Raw genomic sequence first — 20,055 nt, forward strand, 5'->3', positions numbered from 1 at the left:
CCAGCCGTTTAATTAACATTATACAACGCTGGGGTTCAACTATTTGACGCGAGTCGTCATGCCTGTTCATGTACGCTTAATCCGTACCTCAATGGCTTATATGGCCTATTCTTCAGGCATGGCAATAAGGTTAAAATCAATGTAACCTTGAGACATTCAAAATCGGGAATAATTGAGTGAGACAAAAGTTATATAGGTAGTTCTATACACGATATAAGATGAGCAGTCATAAAATATGTATGAAAAATTGGTCACTACTTCATAAACTATTTATACCTACCATAAAAACTAAAGTTTAAATTTTGCAATTGAAAAACAAATTTCGAGGAACACAATATGATGCATGAGAGAGCTCGCTGACTATAAATTAGACTTTAGAACTTGACTTTTAATGCTCATATCGCACTTAATATTGGTATAAGATTTGCATTCACTTTATGAAAAGGACACCTCAGCACCAAGCTCAGCACCAATATTTTGACATCGACCGTCACCTGGGTAGGTAGGTGAAGAGTAAATTGATGTTTTTGCTTAAATATTTCCCTAATACATCAATCTACATGCTATGGCATAAATGTCTTCCTGGTTTTTATCGTAGGGCTGACTGATGACTTTGGCAACACTCTCCTCATCTTTAAGTAACTGCATTAAATAAATTTATTGAGGCCTATTGGGACTTCCTTCTTTGTTATAGGGAGGATTTAGAGGTTAATAGTGTTGAAATTATACAACAGTGTTCAATTTTAGTTATAAAGTTGAACATTTGGTAAACTCCACAAAAAACTTACGAAGCATTGAAAGCGTAAACGGCGCATTCCATTTGCACAAAAACCCCGAACAAATAATTCATCATATAATAACGTATTACCACAGAACATGCAATTTATTCACAAAGTAATTATGACTATACATTGGTTTTTAATATTTTTTTTATTCAGTACATCATTAGCACAATTCATATAAAGCAACGTCGTTTCTATTTAGCATACAGAGTAAAACAAAGTTAAATTTACATGTACGTTTATCACACACGTCACATAACCATGTAGAGCTTTACTGAAGTTAATTAATTTAAATACACTGATTACACGCCACAGATGTACTTAATAAAATAAATTGCGAGCTCTGACAAAACATCGCTAAAGATATTTCAAGAATTGTTTGATGTCTATGTGGTGTTGCGGAAAAATTGGAATTAGATTTCAATGGTTACTTAATACGGCTATGTTTTTCCATGTAAATTGTGTAATCCTCAGAAAAGACAATAATAAATAGTTATTCGACATCGAGACAGTTACCAATGAGTCAAACAATTTAAAACACAATATGTTTATTAATTACGATTTTAAAAAAAGGTCTAATAATGATTTTTAGAGTTTGAAGTTGGTCCGTAGTACCCTTACTTTTCGCAACACCGCAATATCATAGAATTAGTACCAATTAATACCCATCTTGATAATAAAGCGTGATCAAATTTTTAATAAACATTCTCAACTACAAATAGATTAGTCTAGACTCTAGAGTCTAGAGTATACCTACTAGTGAATACTAAGTGAATAATATCATTCCATTACGCTTTATATCGTATCATCAATTTAAACAAACATTTGTTTAAATTGATCTTGCGTTATTCATCACTACCGGCAGTTAGATTGAATTATGATTTATTATTAGAACAAAGAAAAGACCCCACGCTAGACATCGACAATCTGTAGTATTGTCTAGTGTTTGATTTTACGCCAGTATTATACATTTAGATTTTAGACTAAGCATTTAGAAATTAACGATTAGGAAAACGTCGAATTAGCGAAACGTCGGGATAATAATATACTAACTATTAGGAATAAATCGCGTTTAAGTCTTTAATTTCTAAATAGACAATGTATATTTTTATCTATATCTTTAAGCATTATGAAGAGAAAAGACTTGTATCTTCGAATGTCTGTAACGAATAAATTCAAGAACTGGATCGAATTTGAAACTTCTTTTAACGCTAGAAAGTAAGTTAATGCCATGTTGTCTAGATATTTTTTTTAACCCGAATAAAGTTTGTTGAGAGTCGAGTTTCTTAGTTATAGTAATAGAAGTATCTGAAATACTTCTTTCCTGTACTATATTTCATATATATTCGGTCATAACAAGTCATGAACAAAATTTAATTTAAAAATTTATACTGAATAAAAATAATTAAAATCTTTACGAACTCCAAAAAATCGTTTGAGAAACATAAGTGCAAAAATACTTAACGAATAACATGACCTGAATACATTTATTAAAAATTTGAGTTCTGTATTTATGATTTCTGAATAAGTAGAAGATATGACTGAATATTTTTTTTATAAAATATATACAATATTAAAGTCAAAACATATTTTCGTATTTTTATTTCATTAAAAAATATATAAAAGTGTTTTTCGTACTTTGATAAATAAAACCCATATAATAAATGAAATTTTTTTTGCAGATAGGTTGTTATTTTAATGACACTTAATTTGGCTTTATAAAAAAATGTCTAATATGAGTTAAATTAAAATAATGATAGTCGTTTAAAAACTTTTATTGTTTAATTGTTTATTTTCAATTTTTTTTTATACAAGAACAATTCTAATTTTTGACCTAAAATCAAGCGATGAAAACGTACGCAATAATTTTAAACTGTTTTCATAATAAGTAGGCTGTTAAGTAAGGCATTCGTATTTCCTAAAATTAAGATAATCTCAAGTCTGAACTCAGCTTCCCACTTAGCTAGACTATGTCATTAGTTTACTACAGGTTTTTCTAGTGGTCATTTTTATATCCATTCCCGACTTTTTAATTAGCTAATTTTAAAAGCTTTTAGGGTGGTTTATACAAACAAGTAATTTTTTTACTTGGGTCTAATTTATGTAATACTTAAAGAAGCCCTTTTTTATGGGCGCTATTAAAATAAAATTACGTTGTTATTACCTACGACCTGATACTTGCTTGTAAAAGTTCAACTTTTTAACCCTTGTAGTTGTAAGGTGTAAGTTGTAGGTAAATTTATAAATAATTTACATCTGTCTTTCGTCTGTAAAAAAATCTTTTACACAGTATAAATAATACCGAACGTACAGTTATGATAATTTTAACAAGTATTTTTATATTAATAAATTATAACAAACGGATTTTATATATTTATATTTTAATGAAAACGATATTCTCATTGGAAAATCCAGCATTGATACCAGGTGTAATTAACGAGAATCTAAATGTATACGGTACCTATTGTTCACCGGTTTTCAATTAACGAATGTATCCGAAAATAGCTCTAAATAAATCACAACTATGTTCTCTGATGATACCCATCAACCGTAATACGTAAAGTTGTATTTAAATCAAAATAAACATTTTAAATGTACTAATAAAGTTCTCGAAATTATGAATACAAAGCATTGTTGTCTGGAATTGTAATCAAAAATTATTCTGTAGACGATTGCCTGATAATATTACCTACTTTTTAAGCAGAAAGATATTTAGATTAGGAAATAAATAAATTGAAAAGCTAATTTAGAAATTCATTCGAATTTACCAACGCTACCGAGGCTTTTCTCACTTGGAATTGAGACGGTATTCGGTTTATATTTTCTTCAAGAGCAATATTATATGACTGCAACAGATTACTTTGTCCACATGAGTGACCACATGTTAACTCTAGTTTAGTGGTTATGACGAATAACTGAAACAATTAATATATAAAATAAAGTTTTAATAAAATAAATTTAGAACTCGGTTCTAAATTTATTTTATTAAAACTTTATTGTTTTGTGAAAACTGTAACTATAATATAAATCGATTGAAATTGACAGTGAAAGGTCAGTATCGCGAAGCATTTTCCACGTGAGGATGCTCGGTCTATGTTGTAGACATAGCTCAGCCGAGTAACGGCGACACACGCGCTTTTCTTTGCTCCTTATGGATTGATCTATTGACACAAAGCTTGCAAAACTTATATAGCTTATCCACGATGACAAAGTAACAACCTCGGAGTCTTCTGAATGAATATTTCTTAGACGACAAATACGATAAGAGAGAACATTTAGATTAGAACTTAAACTAGCAATTGAACATGAACTCTACTCTAGTGGATGGTAATTAGTATTCAGCGCAAACGCAATTAGACAAAAATATATAGCCAAGTAACTCACAAGAGTACAAAGTAGTTTGGAAGCATTCTCAACCAGATATAGCTAGATATTTCATAGACAGGGTCAATCTATTAAAAGGCATTAAACACAGTGCAAATAGTGAGAACTTACCCATACCCATATTGTGTATTATATGTCTGACATTTATTTATTGAATATAATATCAAGACACATAATATAACATAATTCATGAGTAAAAACATCCAACCATCTTATAATTTGTGAGATGGTTTATGAATTTAACAAGTACATTTTTATCACATAAAACATCAAAAATAACAACTTCAACAACAAACTCAATAGAATCATTATTTCAATAAATCTTACCAATTGCACTTTTTTATTCTTTATTTGTAATTTTTAGCATATTTTTCTTTACAGAGCTAACATGAATTCCATCATTATAGAAAGTGGTTGTGAGCGGGTATCAGAAATTCTATTTACATGGAAGGAAATGACTCGCACAAAATGGCCTCTCAAAGCTTTTATACATAAACGATACAAGCAAATGGAAAAGATTATACAACAAATTGCAGAACACAATACGCTTATAAAATAAACTATATGAATTTTGGCAAGCGAATACGTTTAATTATAAAAATATTTATATGTAAATTTAAATATTTTTTTATTATAAAAATATTTAAATTTTATTATGTTTATGAATCTTATTGTATAATTTTCACAATAAATCTAAAAATATTTTTGTAGCCCGACATAAATGTGAGAAACATAACAAACAACAAACAAGCAAGCAGTTATTAATAATTTTTGATGAAGTAAAAACAGTGTGCATATAAGAGCTATATACATTATATGTATATGTTGTTACGATATTACGCTCGAACTGAGGTACTTACGGTATCTTTATGATATTATATTACAAAATATGTGATTTATTAAGTGTGCGTGTTTTTTTAGGAATACGGCTGAAGAACCGTTGAACCATGATTTTCGTATTATCTGTTATCATTTTATTTTAAAATTGAACGTAATACAAGATAAATTCGACTTTTCTCTACCTAATACTTGTTTTATTGATTACCAATTACAGGTGAGGCGTTACATTATTTATTTCGACTATAAAACCTCTTCCTATGTTATAAAATAGAAAAAGGTCCCGCAGAAATCCCAATCCCATTAAAGTTTTACAAATCCGCAGCAGATTAATCTTGATGAATACAGACTTTTTTACTATATATAAATTGAATAAATAGAGTTTAAAAAAAAACAAAAACCAAATTTTAATAAGGTTTAAAACTCCTAAAAAGTTTGTCACCAATCCTTTGTAAACAAAAAAGTTTAAATTAAATCTTGATTTTGGTCCACCATTATAAGTGAGTTAAATCGAGTTTTAAGGAGGTAGTTACATACAAACACTCATGTAAAGCTAATTAAAAGCGCGTTAAATAATATATTGCGAGAAACATCAACAAATTGAAACACAATTCCCGTTCTAAATTAAATTCATTCAACTCAAAGAAGATCTTTACTTATTACCTGACCATTTCATCAAAATTACACACGCTTGGTTACCCTTAGTACGAATAATTTGAAACGCTTTGAAACAGTCCACAATATTTCTTATCCCATGAAAATTCGTACAAATGCCTGCTTATTATCCTTTCTTGATATAATATTTTGCTAAGAAATTGTGTGTATGTACTGATTTACATATGTGTATGTGTATTGTAAGTAAAATATTTCTGGTTATTTATATTATGTCAAAATATGAGAAACCATATTATATGCATAGAATAATTGTTTAAAAACTCTAACAAGAGATTTGCAAGAGATTGAAGAAAATGTTTTGAAATAAAAATTAAAATTATTTATAATTTTATAATTAAATCAAAATATAATGGAAAAAAACGGATGAACGAATCACAATACTTTTAAAAACAACGAATATATCAAGTAATTTATTAGGATACAATGCAAAGGTATCATTGGATCAAATAAATTCAATAACTTATCCATATCAAAGAAAATATAAAAAAATACAGGAATTACATAGGAATTATATAGAAAATATAAAAAAGTCCGCAAAAATTGAGATATTGTTAGAAAATCATAATCATAAAATATTTTTTTCAATTCCCATATCTCAGAGACATACAACTTTTCAACGTACCTTTGTATTACTTGCAATGACGTCAGATATTTGGAATTCATATTGGTTCCCCTCATGTAATGATCGATGAACATAAAATGTGTTTCATGTCTTTTTACGTATTATGCTCTTGATGTTGGATAAACCCTTTGAAAACCTTTTATACGATACATGAAAATCATTCACAAATGGGTAACAAAAAGTAAATATATGTTAAGGAAATGGAATTACTACGTACCTTCTACCTCATTTAATGAAAATAGCTTCGAAGCCTGGAGGTTACCAAGATTTAGGATTTAGAGGTAGATATTTGTTTCACAGTACTAAAGGTTCGTTTAATAGTGAATATTCGCAGCACAATATTTAAAATGGCAATAAAAATAATAATTGGTTTAGTTACGCATAGTTTTCAGTTTACAAAAAGTTTTTCAAAAATATTTTTAATACATCTATTAAACCAATATTTTTATCACTGTCCAATTAAATTACATTCATAAAAGTTTTAACACAAACCATACCTATATAAATTTATAAAATATGTCCCTTAGACACATAAAACTGAAAGAATAAATTCGCTCTGGCGGTCACGTGTGGTCACGAGAAGAAGACAAGCTCCTAGTTACTGAAAGAAAGATCCTAAGAAAGATATTTGGGCCAGTGTTGACAGAAGAAGGGGTTTGGAGGAGGAGGAAAAACCTAGAACTTCAAGATCTAATGGCCGAGCCAAACATCATTGGTGAGATTAAAGCCCAAAGACTCCGATGGCTCGGCCATGTGGAAAGAATGGGGGAAGATCGAGCAGCGAAACGAGCGTACCTGGGACAGCCATCTGGACGCCGTCCTGTTGGACGTCCCAGGTACCGTTGGAAAGACGAAATCGCCAAAGACCTGCGCACCCTCCAGATTGAAAACTGGCAATAGATGGCGCAGGATAGAGTTAAATGGAGGCTCTTATTGTCGGAGGCCAAGACTCACTTTGGGTCCCTGCGCCACTCTAGTAAGTAAGTAAGGAAGTAAGGTCACGAGTGGCCGAGTTGGTTAGGCATCCGCCCCGGTTTGGCGCGAAAGGATGCGGGGTCGAGTCCCGCCTTGTGATCGATTTTTTTATATTATTTATAAATTTATATTTATAAAGCATTTGTATGCCATACAACCAAAATATCAAATTCAACAAAACATACTTATTACCTAAAGGTATTAAAGTTAGAATATCTTGTTAGTTGTTAATCTACTCCAAACCAATAAAGAAACAATTAACCGCCATAATACAATCGAGATTAATTTACATAATCATTGTTTGAATAACAATCATCGAAATGTGTACCTAACGTAGCACTCAATTATAATGTCGATTTCGCGTCAATAGTAATTGGAATGGTATCCCAAAGGGGAATATGCTGCAATTCTGAGAATTGCTTCCATACATCATCTGTGGTTGGTCTTACAGTAAGTATACGTGCTTTATCAGGTTTGTAGACGAGGCAGAGTCCATATTGGACGTAACGAAAATGATTAAAATAAAGGGTGTTTCAGAATGTTTTTCTTTTTTTAATATGAAATAAAAATAAGAACGTTTAGTTTAAACTAGTTTTATTTAGCATCAAATTAAAGGGCAATTCATGAATTTTATTTATGAAAAACGATCGTTTGCAAATGCACCCCATTAGCTTGTTCACACTCGTTTAGTCTAGAGTTAGAATTTTGAATCACTCGCTGGAACATTGCTCTTGGATTAGCGTTGATTTCTTCAGTGATTCTTTGCTTCAAAGCATTCAAGTTGGGTGGCAATGGGTTGTTAACTTTTCATTTTAGATAGTCCCACAAAAAAAAAATCAGCAGGTGTTAAATCTGGGCTTCTTGGTGGCCAAGAGATGTCTCCTCCTGAATTTCATTGTCCTGCAGAATTCGACTCGTTTAGCAGGATTATCGGGCTTCATTTCTCGAACAATAACAATTTTATAAGGGTGAAAATGCAAATCTTGGGAAACAATGCGATGTACCGTGGATTTGTTCAAATTTAAGGAAGTTGCGCGCAATCGCAGTGACTGTTGCGCGTCGTCCATAACAGACTGGCGAACGCGGTCGACGTTCATGCTCGGTCTCAATGTTCTTTTGCGCCCCGTTGATTCATCCACATTGTATTCCCAGTCTCTTCAAACTTATGCACCCAATGCTTGATCAAATTAGCACTTGCCACATGTTGCTAAATTGAATTGAGACGCCGAACAATAGTGTACAAACGCTCGCACGCAAAATGCGCGCTGCAATCCCATGTAATTACTCATCACTACTAAACTACAGAAACCCGCCAAGCGTTTGAGACCTCTCCCCTCCCATCACTATCAGTGGTTGACGCATAACGGTCAGTTGAAAAACGAAAACATTCTGAGACACCCTGTACTTAAATATGTTTTATGATACTCAATATATTGATCAACTGTTTATTATATGAACCACATCACCCAGATCTAAAAGAAAAGTACATTGTTCAAGTCCCATTATTCTATTAATGGCATTGAACTTAGTTCTATGTCAACCGACTACCCAAAAAAACTGTCACTAAAGTGTGTGAATATCAAATAAGTTCTGGTCGCAAAAAGTAAACTAACCCCTTTGTATGTGCTACAATTTGATTGGAATTCATAGTTTTTCAACAAAAGCGTTCAATTTCAAACAAATAGTGTATATAGTTCGACCTAAACTCCTTTTTGTCGCGTTTCAACAATAGCTATAGCGAGACAATCAATCTTACTTCGACTGAAATAATTCAGCTACTGATAGTTAACCCTCTAGATGATGACGCGACGTGAATGAATTCCTTTGTAAAATTTATAACTTCTTAAAAAAACACGAGATATAAGAACTTTCAAATATAATTTTAATCCCATTCTAGAGAACTACTTTAAATCATGGTTGTATTATTTTATACACTTTACATTATTAAACATATACCGTATAATCGTATAAACTTTGTATATATAATATATTCCAGCCTTCAAGTCTAAATTATTCGGTAATATGACCCAACTTGACCCCCTTTCATAGAAATTGTCATATTACGAGCGTGTAGGGTAGGCACGTCTCTACATCTTGTTAAGTGTTAACGCGAGATCATTTTACTATTAATGGCGTGCTAACGGCTTGTAACTTTCTCTGAGGTAAAAGCGTTTCGTCGAAACGCTAAATTGAACCCAACTAATGCTCTTACTTTTAAAGGAAAATGGAATGCTTAAACATTAGTTCCATACGATAATGTCTGCATTTTGTTTGTTGTTCAGTGACATTGGTGCCTTTCCGGCCTTTGACGTATAAACTTTTCTATTGAAGTCCCCAATGTCATGTTTATTCCGCTGAGTTATAAATTCTTTAACATTCGATACATTCGCTATTCCTCCGACACGTAGGGAAATATACATAGGAAAACACATAGTATGGCTTTTTAAGGTGTTGTGAGTGAAGCTTATGCACACATAGTAAACATAATTATTATCTGCATCGTATAATATAATATAATAAAATACTTTGATGTTTTGTAAAACGATAAAAAACGATACGTGCTTTTATGTGACGTAACAAATCATCGAATAATTTATATCGGCACAATATGGGCACATCAATCTTCAATTCCCAGCATGAACAGATTATTTTTACCCCATACCAGCTAGCAGATGTTATAAGTTATTATAGTTTTCATTAATCTCCTCCGTTCAAATATACTTCTCATGATTTATTTCATATTATAAAATTCTTAACGGAATTCTCATATCCTTAAAGGATTCACATTCATTATGTACGTAAGTAACTTATAACCATATACAGTGCATCCAGGACACATGTATGTAATAATTACACTGAACATTCTTATGCCATCACTCTAGCTGACGTGTCATTTAAAATTAAAGCAAACCAAGTTCCATTAGCTTTAGTAATGTCACAATCTCCGGTAAATTTCATACCGCGTTAACCACATAATCTTATATTGTGTTGTCTATGCACGCATTAATGAAACTTGAATTTATTCACTGAATTATTAAAATTACTTAATGCAAAACCAAATCTCAGATATAACACGTTGAGACAGTTTGAAAGGGGAACAAATTTTGGCGTAGGTTAAATTTAGAAAGGGTACAACACTATTTTAATATAGGTAAGAATACATTATCTACATTGATAACGCTTATAGTCAATATTTGTTTTATCCGTCAGATTACGTCCGCTCCATAAAAATGATATTATGTTTCATTCACAGGAAGTTTGTTCTTCGCATAATATAACGCTTAGGTAATACACATTTTTCTAGAGTGTTCAACAAGATTTTCATTAAACATCTGAAAACGTATTTATATACTAAAGCTCAGAGCATCCACGTTGCAAATACGCTGGTATTGAAATTACGCTCGGTCCTTTTGAAATAAATAAATCAAAATCTCTTGACTTCTCGCTTCTATTTATAAATTTTACGATGTCCTTATAAAACGCAAAACTGTACAAAACGTTATGAGAACGCTTCACGTTTAAAAAATATACATTTCACAAGGTTTAAGTGTTCGTACGAGCTGAATGTTGAATATAAAACGCTCTAACAAATTAAACCAGTCGAATTTTTTAAGTCGCTTTCAAATAAACATGTTAGCGTATGTAAAGCTCATAGAGGTTTATAGCAACTTTTATTTAATTGCTCGCAAACACGTATGGTTTCAAACTTGTATCGCCAGATTCAGTGTAGCGAATTAGTTAATTAAGTTCTCGCGAGTTATTTAGGGTTAATTGCAAAAATATTGTTTTCAACAGTTTGTAACCTACCTGGCGTACACAGCTATTTAGTTTTACCGAAAGTTTTAATGTATAGCTTAATTTGCAGTTTTCCTCGCGCTTAAATCGAATTCTTGGAAGAAAATAACTTTGTTCATTTGTTCCTGTGTCAAGGTAGACATAGTACTTATTTATGGGAAACATTTTTAAAGCCAGGGAAATAAAATAGCCTACATTATTATGATAAATGAAATGATACTTTCATACTCGAACATGTAACAGAAGCTTTTCATGCCGAGAATGAATAGGCCTCTGTTAGCGAGCGTGCTTTTGACCAGATCACATTGCCATGTAGCGTTACAAAGAGCTTAAAATATATTTTGATATCCAACTCATTTACTTAAAAACCCACACATTTAAAGTATAAAGTAATATAAGATTACATACAAAATATTATAAAAGTAACATATTTGAAGAATATTATTCCTAGTTCTTCACACGAAATTTTGCAATATGTATGTACTTTATTGTATTCACTCTATGAAATCTCATAAAAAACGTCATAAAGTTTTATGGCATTACGTGAGTACTCTTTGTTAAAAGAACTCTTTGATAAATCATATCTTCTTCGGATAATAATAAAGTACCTACTGCTTATAATGCATATTGTTAACACTTGTAACATTACAAAGTTAACAGTGGTAAATGTATCAGATATTCTTGTAAGATTTAAAAAAAATTATTTATTTTACGAGTAAACGAATAAAATTGTATAAGGTATAGGCTATCAGTTATCTATTAAGGTAAGTGCAACCGGTCCCTAGAGTGCAAAAGAACATTATTGAAATATTCAAATTGTAAAAAAATCTTTTCAGTTTATCTCATTGGAAAGTATATTGATAAATAATTTTTCATTTTATACAATATACAGTCTTTACTATATTGCCCACAACTACGCCGCGTGGTAAATGGAAACCCCGACGGGATGTTACAACGTGGTAAAACAGAATATAATACAGAATATATCTCACTATTTTAAAATCTTAATCACTCAGTTTCGAAGTGAAAAAAAGACAAGCAAACGATTTTATATTTAAGTATAATATATCACTTCAGATGACCGCATTATTTATACAATTGAAAACGGATAATAGACGAATAATACCAGAAATCCTATAAGAAAAAACTTAATCAGTGAAAAAAGTTGTAAATGTTGTAAATGCATTCGCTTCAGAAGTTGAAGTCATGAAGTGGGTTCATTAATTACACATAATAACAAATATTTATCCTGGTATGGAAGGAAAATATTCAAGTGTTTTCTTTTTTTATCTTTCAATTACCATGAGAGTTTGCTTAAAAATCTTGACCAAATAATTCGTAGATAATAAGGTCTCAAAGGAATTATGTTTATTACATAAAATGTCCGCTCATTACTTTTCACGATGCTCTTACAATTTTTATCTAAATTTAAGGAACCTCGCTGTGACTTCTTAATTATTTTAATATAAAAAGTTCATTCATTCTACTGTGGAGTTAAGAACTAACTTAGGTGTCAAGGTAAAAGTACTGGATCTATCTTAATAGGATGGTTTGTTTTAATGAGACGTTTAACAAGAAGAGAAACGGCTTTTCGGTTAATGGCAAAAGCATGTTACTTTGCATTTAGTTACTGAACTCCCTTTTGCATTTAGTTACCTACATATTTAAGGAAAGACAGGTTTACAAATTGAAGTTAGTTATCATATAAAGCAGCCTTTTTGGGTTAACTCTCAATGGACTTTTGTACCGTACGTTTTACGTATTTAAACGAATAATTTTATTATTTTTTTAGCTTTAGGAGGCGTTTTTTCAAACCTCGGTCAAAACTTATCCATCTGATAGATGGATGATGGATAAGTTTCGTTACATATCAAAAATTTTATGTGATATGTTTCGAAACATATAAAAATTGGTCGATTAGAACACATTTTCGAAATGGTTGCTTACTGGACGAATTAATTTTAACCAAGGGTTGAAAATTTGGGCCTACATAATGTTTTACACGTATATTCGAAGTGTATTCGATACTTTTTAATGAACGATGGAAAATGTGGATGGAATAGTAGAAATAAGAGTGAAATTAAACAAAATGACAATCAACTGCCACATTGTCGTCCTCGATCGTAAATTGTCCATGCTTGTGGTGTAATTGAAATTCAATCAATCATTTTATTCGCGATACAGATGGCGCTTGTATAACAATAACAAATAGTATCTATTAGACAGATTACTTTATCTGCCAATAAATTGTTGAAATAGCATGAAGTGAGACTTAGTTTCTTATAGGTAATTACATAAAATGAGAAAAAAAGATAGATTAAAAGGCAAGGTATAAATCTTTGGTATAATACTTAAATCTTTTGTATAATACTTAAATGCCAAAATATAATAATTGAAACAATTGCCATTTAAATGTTATTAATTTATTTAATAACCATTTTTATTTTTATGAATAGATACGATTACCTAATCGAATTACTCTTGAGGGAAGAAAAATTGCCGTATATGATAAATTCGATTTATTCGCGTGATCCCATCCTGCGCAACGCTCGTAATCTAAATAAATTACTATCTATTATTTACGTTAAAATAACTTGATAGTACCTTAAACAGTTACACCATGTCAGAATTTTTATGAAAATTATAAATAGATGCATACAACCGTTTGATCACAAAATCTATATCTTTATTGTATTAATCGATATTCATACTATGTATTCATAGGAATATCTAAATTTCATGTATGTTTCGCTATGAAATTATCTCCCATCTTGAGTATATTTTTCAAACATCTTCTCATATATTTTTTGCTATGTAAATATAATTCAACAATCAATACCTTACGGCTTTATATTCAGAAGAAATAAAACGAAGATTAATGCAAATCCCTTGTATAAAAAGGTATTGCAAGCTCGTCGTTAAATTAGAGAAATTTTTCTTCTCATTTCCCTATTTTTTATCAGTATTTTAATTTTAATTGTTTTATACGTTTATAATCATGACATTATTATTGTTTCGTTCCCAGCCGATTACTCAGCTTTTAAAATGATATTTATGTTTCTTCATAATACAAACTGTATCGTAATAAGCCTATGAATATTGTTAATCTGTGCTTCTTCGACGCTGTAATAAAGTGCTTCTTAAGTTAACAAAATATTTTTCTTTTTTTGTTTTTATTGAAGAGTGCACAAAATTTAATTTTGATTTTCTATTATACGAGCGTAATAAGGCTACGCGTTGCAATATCCTTCAGCTGTGCTTGTCCGATGCTTTCATAAGGTGCTTATTAAAAAGAAAATATAGTAAATACCGTCATTGTGTTTTAATCTATCTATACTAATATTATAAAGCTCAAGAGTTTCGTTGTTTGCTTGCTTGAAGGCGTTAATCTCTGGAAGCGTATCGTAAATTTTTTTCACTGTTAGATAGTCAATTTATCAAGGAATCCTATAATTCTTTATATCACTACGAACAAAAGGGTGGAGCAATGTTGATAAAACCGCGGGGCGCAGCTAGTATTGCAATAAAGTGTTTTTTTTTTAATAACGTATTTCCTCACATTACCGAGCCGTCACAAAAATTATTGATGGCTCTCCCAATTTCGAATTCCAAGATTCAAGAACAAACCAATTAAGATAGAATGGAGCTTACATTATTATGCTAATTAATTCTCAACTCACCAATTTTTCATCTTCCAACAGTTTATTGTTTCACTCCCCATTTTAATAACCGCAAACTTCAAGAAAGAAAAATAAGACGACATTAAATGGTCCATTGTCTATTGTTAAAAAAAACATAAAACTAAAGTATATTTATTTCATAAAAAACTAATTTCTCATATCATAAACAATCAATGTAAGTCATACACCGATAATATACGAATAGGTATAACGTAGAAAAGTTTGCACAGACCGTAGCACGTAGCGTGTGCACGACGTAGCGCTCTGTTATCAACTGACGCTACGAGTGCTCTACGTTGTAGAGCCTTCGCCTTTCATGGTGTTGATTGAACGTTCTTTAGAAATTCATCGATTCTGATTTTTGTGATAATTGCATTTAAAAAGGCTGATGTTCTGCGAACTTCATGAAATTCTAGATCAATTTATAATCAAAGAATATGAGATGGAATACACGTAAATTAAATTTTATGTAAAAGAAGATGAAAGTGGATTTATGCATGCAAATTTTAAATGGATTATATTTTACTCTGCCTTATTTTAGATATCTGTATGATTCTCAAATTGGATTTGTCAGTATTTCGATTTGTTTTAATGGAGTCGGAGTGATGCTGTCTAAATTAAATAAAACAATATTCATTATTCAATTGAATAATATTTATAAATAAATTATTAATCGATTTACAAACTTCTCTTTTATTACCAATTAGCGGTACGCCCGGCTTCGCCCGTGGTACATATTCACGTTTTCTCTACATAAGAACCATCCTCGTGCTTCAAGGAATATAATAAAAAAAGAATTAAAGAAATCGGTTCAGCTGTTCTAAAGTTATTCGCTTACCAACACATTTTGGGATTCATTTTTATATTATAGATTGATTAATTTATTACCTATGATTTATATTGGATAGTACAATTAAGTCAGTAAAGTTAATGAAACTACTTTAATTCCGTAATGCTAAAATTCTAAAATTAGTAATGTAGTATGTAGTATCACAAATCACATCGGGCGGCAAGTGACATGAAAAAACATCAAGATAATTGAAATATCATCCACATATAGTTATTACAGTAAATACTTTTACAACATTTTTATTGAAGATTATTTTTTATTCCATTAGTTCCTGAAATATTTAAAATCAGTCTCTTAACATACAGGAGATGATAAATACGCGATCATTGGCTTACCAATAAAATTATTAGTTTCAATATTCATCAACGAAATTCAGTTTATCTATAAATGTTACCAATAATATCGCCCTATAACTTTATGCGCAAGTTGGGTTACCCGGCTATTGCATGCTTTGTTAGAAACTTCAGCATAGCTTACAATGCTTATTCGCTTAAGAGATTGAACTTCATTAGCAGCTCAAAGGCCAATGAATAATTCAGTTATAACGTTTAGTATAGGAATTTAGCACATAAATAGGCGAAACTACACACACTGGTAATTTAATGTTAAAGCTTTGTGCTTCCGTGCAGTGTTCGGAACGCATATACTTACTAGCTGTCCCTGCAAACGTTGTTCTGCCTTACTCTCATCACTTACCTTACGGGTATGTAAATAGATGTTGTTCGATTCTCAAACCTACCCACATACCCGTAAAATACGGTGTGATAAAAAGTTGACGGGCTATCTACTATTACTATTACATTATTATTTATATTTTCAGTAGAACTTAAACTCGAAGTAAGCAACGATTAAAGAATTATAATCTTCTAAGTGCAAGTTTATCAAAAAATCTAATTTGATAATATTAATGAAAACTTCAATAGCAACTAAAAAAGATAGAAACGGACAGAAATAACGTCTATATTTTCCTACATCTCATACGATAACGGCATGGGTCGTTTCTTCATGTAATTTACATTTTTTGCAAGTTTCGTAACAATACACAGTAGATCATTATTTAACATCTTTACATGGGAAAAATAGGTAGCAATAGCTAAGAAGCTTTTCTCCAATAATATTTAAAATTTCGCCAAAAGTCGTCGTGGTTAAAACACAAGATGTTCAAAATGCTTTGGTCTCTTTTATAGTACCGTTAATCTGAAATATTCCTTCTAAAACTGCAAAATTGTTCGTGAACAGTAAAAAACGCGAACTATAATCCGCGAGTGAATTATGTGTTATATTAATTATTATACATCAATGTGGATTAACTCATAATTGCGCCTTTCACCTTGTATATAAATTTGGAATGCAATAAAATGTCGCGTGTACATACCAAATAAATTTAAGTTGACGCACCCATTTGTTTTTTAATATGCGAATGTACGTTTTTTTACAGCTGTAATGCCCCCTTAGCTTTTTATTGGCACTGAGGGTATAACTTCCGACTACGCATAGCAATTATATCCACGAAAATATTACTTCAAATAATTTTCCGTAGGTGAGTCGCGATGAAAGACGTTTAAGTGGTACATGGCGTATTTTCCATTTCGGTTATTACTTTGTAATTGTTTGTAATTTCTTGCTGACGTATTTTTGTTTTAGTTAATAAAGTAACTAACAACGAGAAGGCACGAGAACTCTCCTCTTAGGTTAGAATTACAAACCTTTACAAATTGGAAAAATTTACAAAAACGGTCTGCCAGTTAGTTATGCTAAAGCAAGTGCTAAAGTGTGTTGATGTCGAAGTAATATTTGACGTTTCGTTATGCCGTAGAGAGATAGCAGTGGTGCGGCCTGTCAACTTGCCACTCCAATATTAACGCATAGTTTTCTCGACGTTTTCTCTGTCTACAAAGTGAACGGTTAATAATAATAAAATACAATCATACATTTTATAGAACAAGAATTCTCAAAGAAATTATATAATAAAGATGTTTATATTTAACCGCATTGGTTTAGTTATAATTTGAATGGACCATTATTATAGATCATTATAAAACACGATGTAATAAAAAACATATAATTACTATATAATACTATTTGTTATTTTTATTTTCATGTAAATTTTCTTAAATCCCTTACTAAAAAGAACTTACAAAACTTCATTTCATGGATAAGGTATATCTAAATATATAGTCCATTTATGATGTTAGTAGGCTCCGTGAGTACTAACATTCCTCACATACTTAATCCATTAGGAACAAAAGAGGTAGGTGTTATGAACGTCTGCTTTATATCCATATTTCTGGTTGTAGGTTCAAAATATATACAAGTACATATTCCTCGATACAATTACGCACATAGGTACTAATTACAATGATATTTATTGTATTATGTATACTCTCCTAGTGATAGTTTTCAAATTCCTCTGAAATGGCCTTCCTAATTATTATGACTTTTTAGAGTTGTAAAAAAATGTATGCCCCTAAAGCCTCGTATGCATTGTTAATTGTAGAGTTAGTTAATAAACATTGTTGATTTCGAATAAGAATGTTGCTGGAAACTATTTATTATTTGAATGTTGTCGCTCCTCGGTCGAGAACTTTTGAACGTGCCGTTATCATCTCTGCAACTGCGCAACGTTGATTCAACTTTGTCGCTAAACAAATGTCTACCATGAATGCGAGGCTTAACTGATATGGCGAAACGGTTGCAGCTCTATAATGTGTATTATTTTACAGTATAAGCCGAATTTAATAATATTATGTTTATCATTTATGGTTGGGCTAAACAGTAAACTTCTATATTATTTCATGATCAGCTTATGTCCACTGCAAGAGCAGAGACCTACAAACATAAGGTCATCAACCACACAGGCTAAAATATCAGTTTACAATCGGCTTTTAAGCTGGCTTTGTGGTAGGGACCTAAACCGCTAAGCGAGGGTTAAGGTTCAACGCTCTGTATTTTATTATTTATCATTTAAAAATAACTAAAACATAAATACCATTCAAAGAACCGACACTTCTAAGAATAAATTGATAAAAGGAGTGAATTGAAAGATTTATTTATATCTTTAAAAAACGTGCCACGAGACAAGATAAAAGAAAGTCTATTACAGAGAAATGATTACATCTGTTTCTAGTAAAATCTTATTCAGCTCTGATTATGGCACGAACAAAGGAGTCTATTCAAATTCTTGTTTAAGGTTGTGGATTACTGAGATATGTGTACGGGCTCGAGATTCTATAGCTCGTATGGTTCAAACCACAGGGTTGGTTTTAAATACGTTATATTTATATTATCTTTTCATTATGAAAATAATCCTAAGATCTCTTTAAAAACGCGTCGAGCTTTTTCTGAATAATCCAAAATAATATTTTGTTTATAAAATTTATTTTGATTAAACAAAAAGATGCAAAAGTTATATTTTATTCAACTCATACTATAAACAAATGTCTAAAAGCCTGATCGGATTATGTTTCAATGGCTTTCCCTAATCCTTAAAATTTTCATGATTATTATTTATTTATATGAAGGATCACAAAAGTTTGTACAGGCGACTGTCAACTTTTATTTATTTTACAATAAAAGATTTTGGGTGAAAATTTTCTTGAAATATAATGGCCCCATTCTCACAACTTTGAGAGTTTTATCTGCGAAGAATAATTTAAAAGCATCAAGGGTTCGTACAATTTTATCTTTTAGTGAAAATATATTGCTGTAATTCACGCAAGTTCGTATTTTTATTTCGCTGTAAGTTACGCTCGTCTTGTGTGAAGACGTATTACTCTAAGATGATACAATTACACCAAACGAAATTATGAGATCGTAATATACCTAGTGCCTTCATGAATTCGTGAATAAAAGAATACATGAATTATGATTTGCTTAAATTTTATTTTGTTTCTTGTTTATGGCGTGTTGAAGACGAAATTTAGGTAATAAATATGGATATCATGAAATGAATAGCAATGAAAAAATGAATATCAAATAAATCATTTGATAAAAAGCATCGGTCCACTAATTTTGAATCAAAATTTACCTGAATAAATTTTTATTTGATGTCCAAACAAGAAATAAATTAAGTAACATTCGTTTAAAAATTATGTTAGGTACATTTTTAAAATGTAACGTCCCTAAATTTTATTTAATTCTCATACATTTTTATACGTAAATCGAGTCACAAGCAGGTTTAAAAGAACGCTTCTGCTCTCGTTACCCAGTGCCTACCTCTTACTATACAAGAATGCTAATGCTGTCCCGTTTAACTCCGCATACAAGTAAATACCTTATGAAACTAGTCGTGTTATACTAGGAATATACATTTTCTTATAAAAACTATATTCAAGAAAAAATTGGCAGAGCGCGGTAGCAATACTCATACTTACACTCCTATTGAAAATCATATCGGGACTGGCAACAGATGTGATTTCTTGTTGAAATGAAAGGAAATATTAACTTTATTAAAAC

General features: G+C 30.9%; 1 protein-coding gene across 1 annotated transcript in view; it reads right to left on the reverse strand.

Moving 5' to 3' along the window:
• The window catches only part of LOC123696954 (octopamine receptor), a 39,815-nt gene extending 24,839 nt beyond the window's left edge, over window positions 1-14,976 (reverse strand). Inside the window, exon 1 of the mRNA XM_045643350.1 lies at window positions 14,751-14,976. The gene's annotated coding sequence lies outside the window, so the exon portion shown is untranslated. The remainder of the gene's footprint in view (window positions 1-14,750) is intronic.
• Between the last annotated feature and the right edge of the window lie 5,079 nt (window positions 14,977-20,055).

Source organism: Colias croceus, chromosome 13 (assembly GCF_905220415.1).
Source record: "Colias croceus chromosome 13, ilColCroc2.1".
Lineage (NCBI taxonomy): Eukaryota > Metazoa > Arthropoda > Insecta > Lepidoptera > Pieridae > Colias > Colias croceus.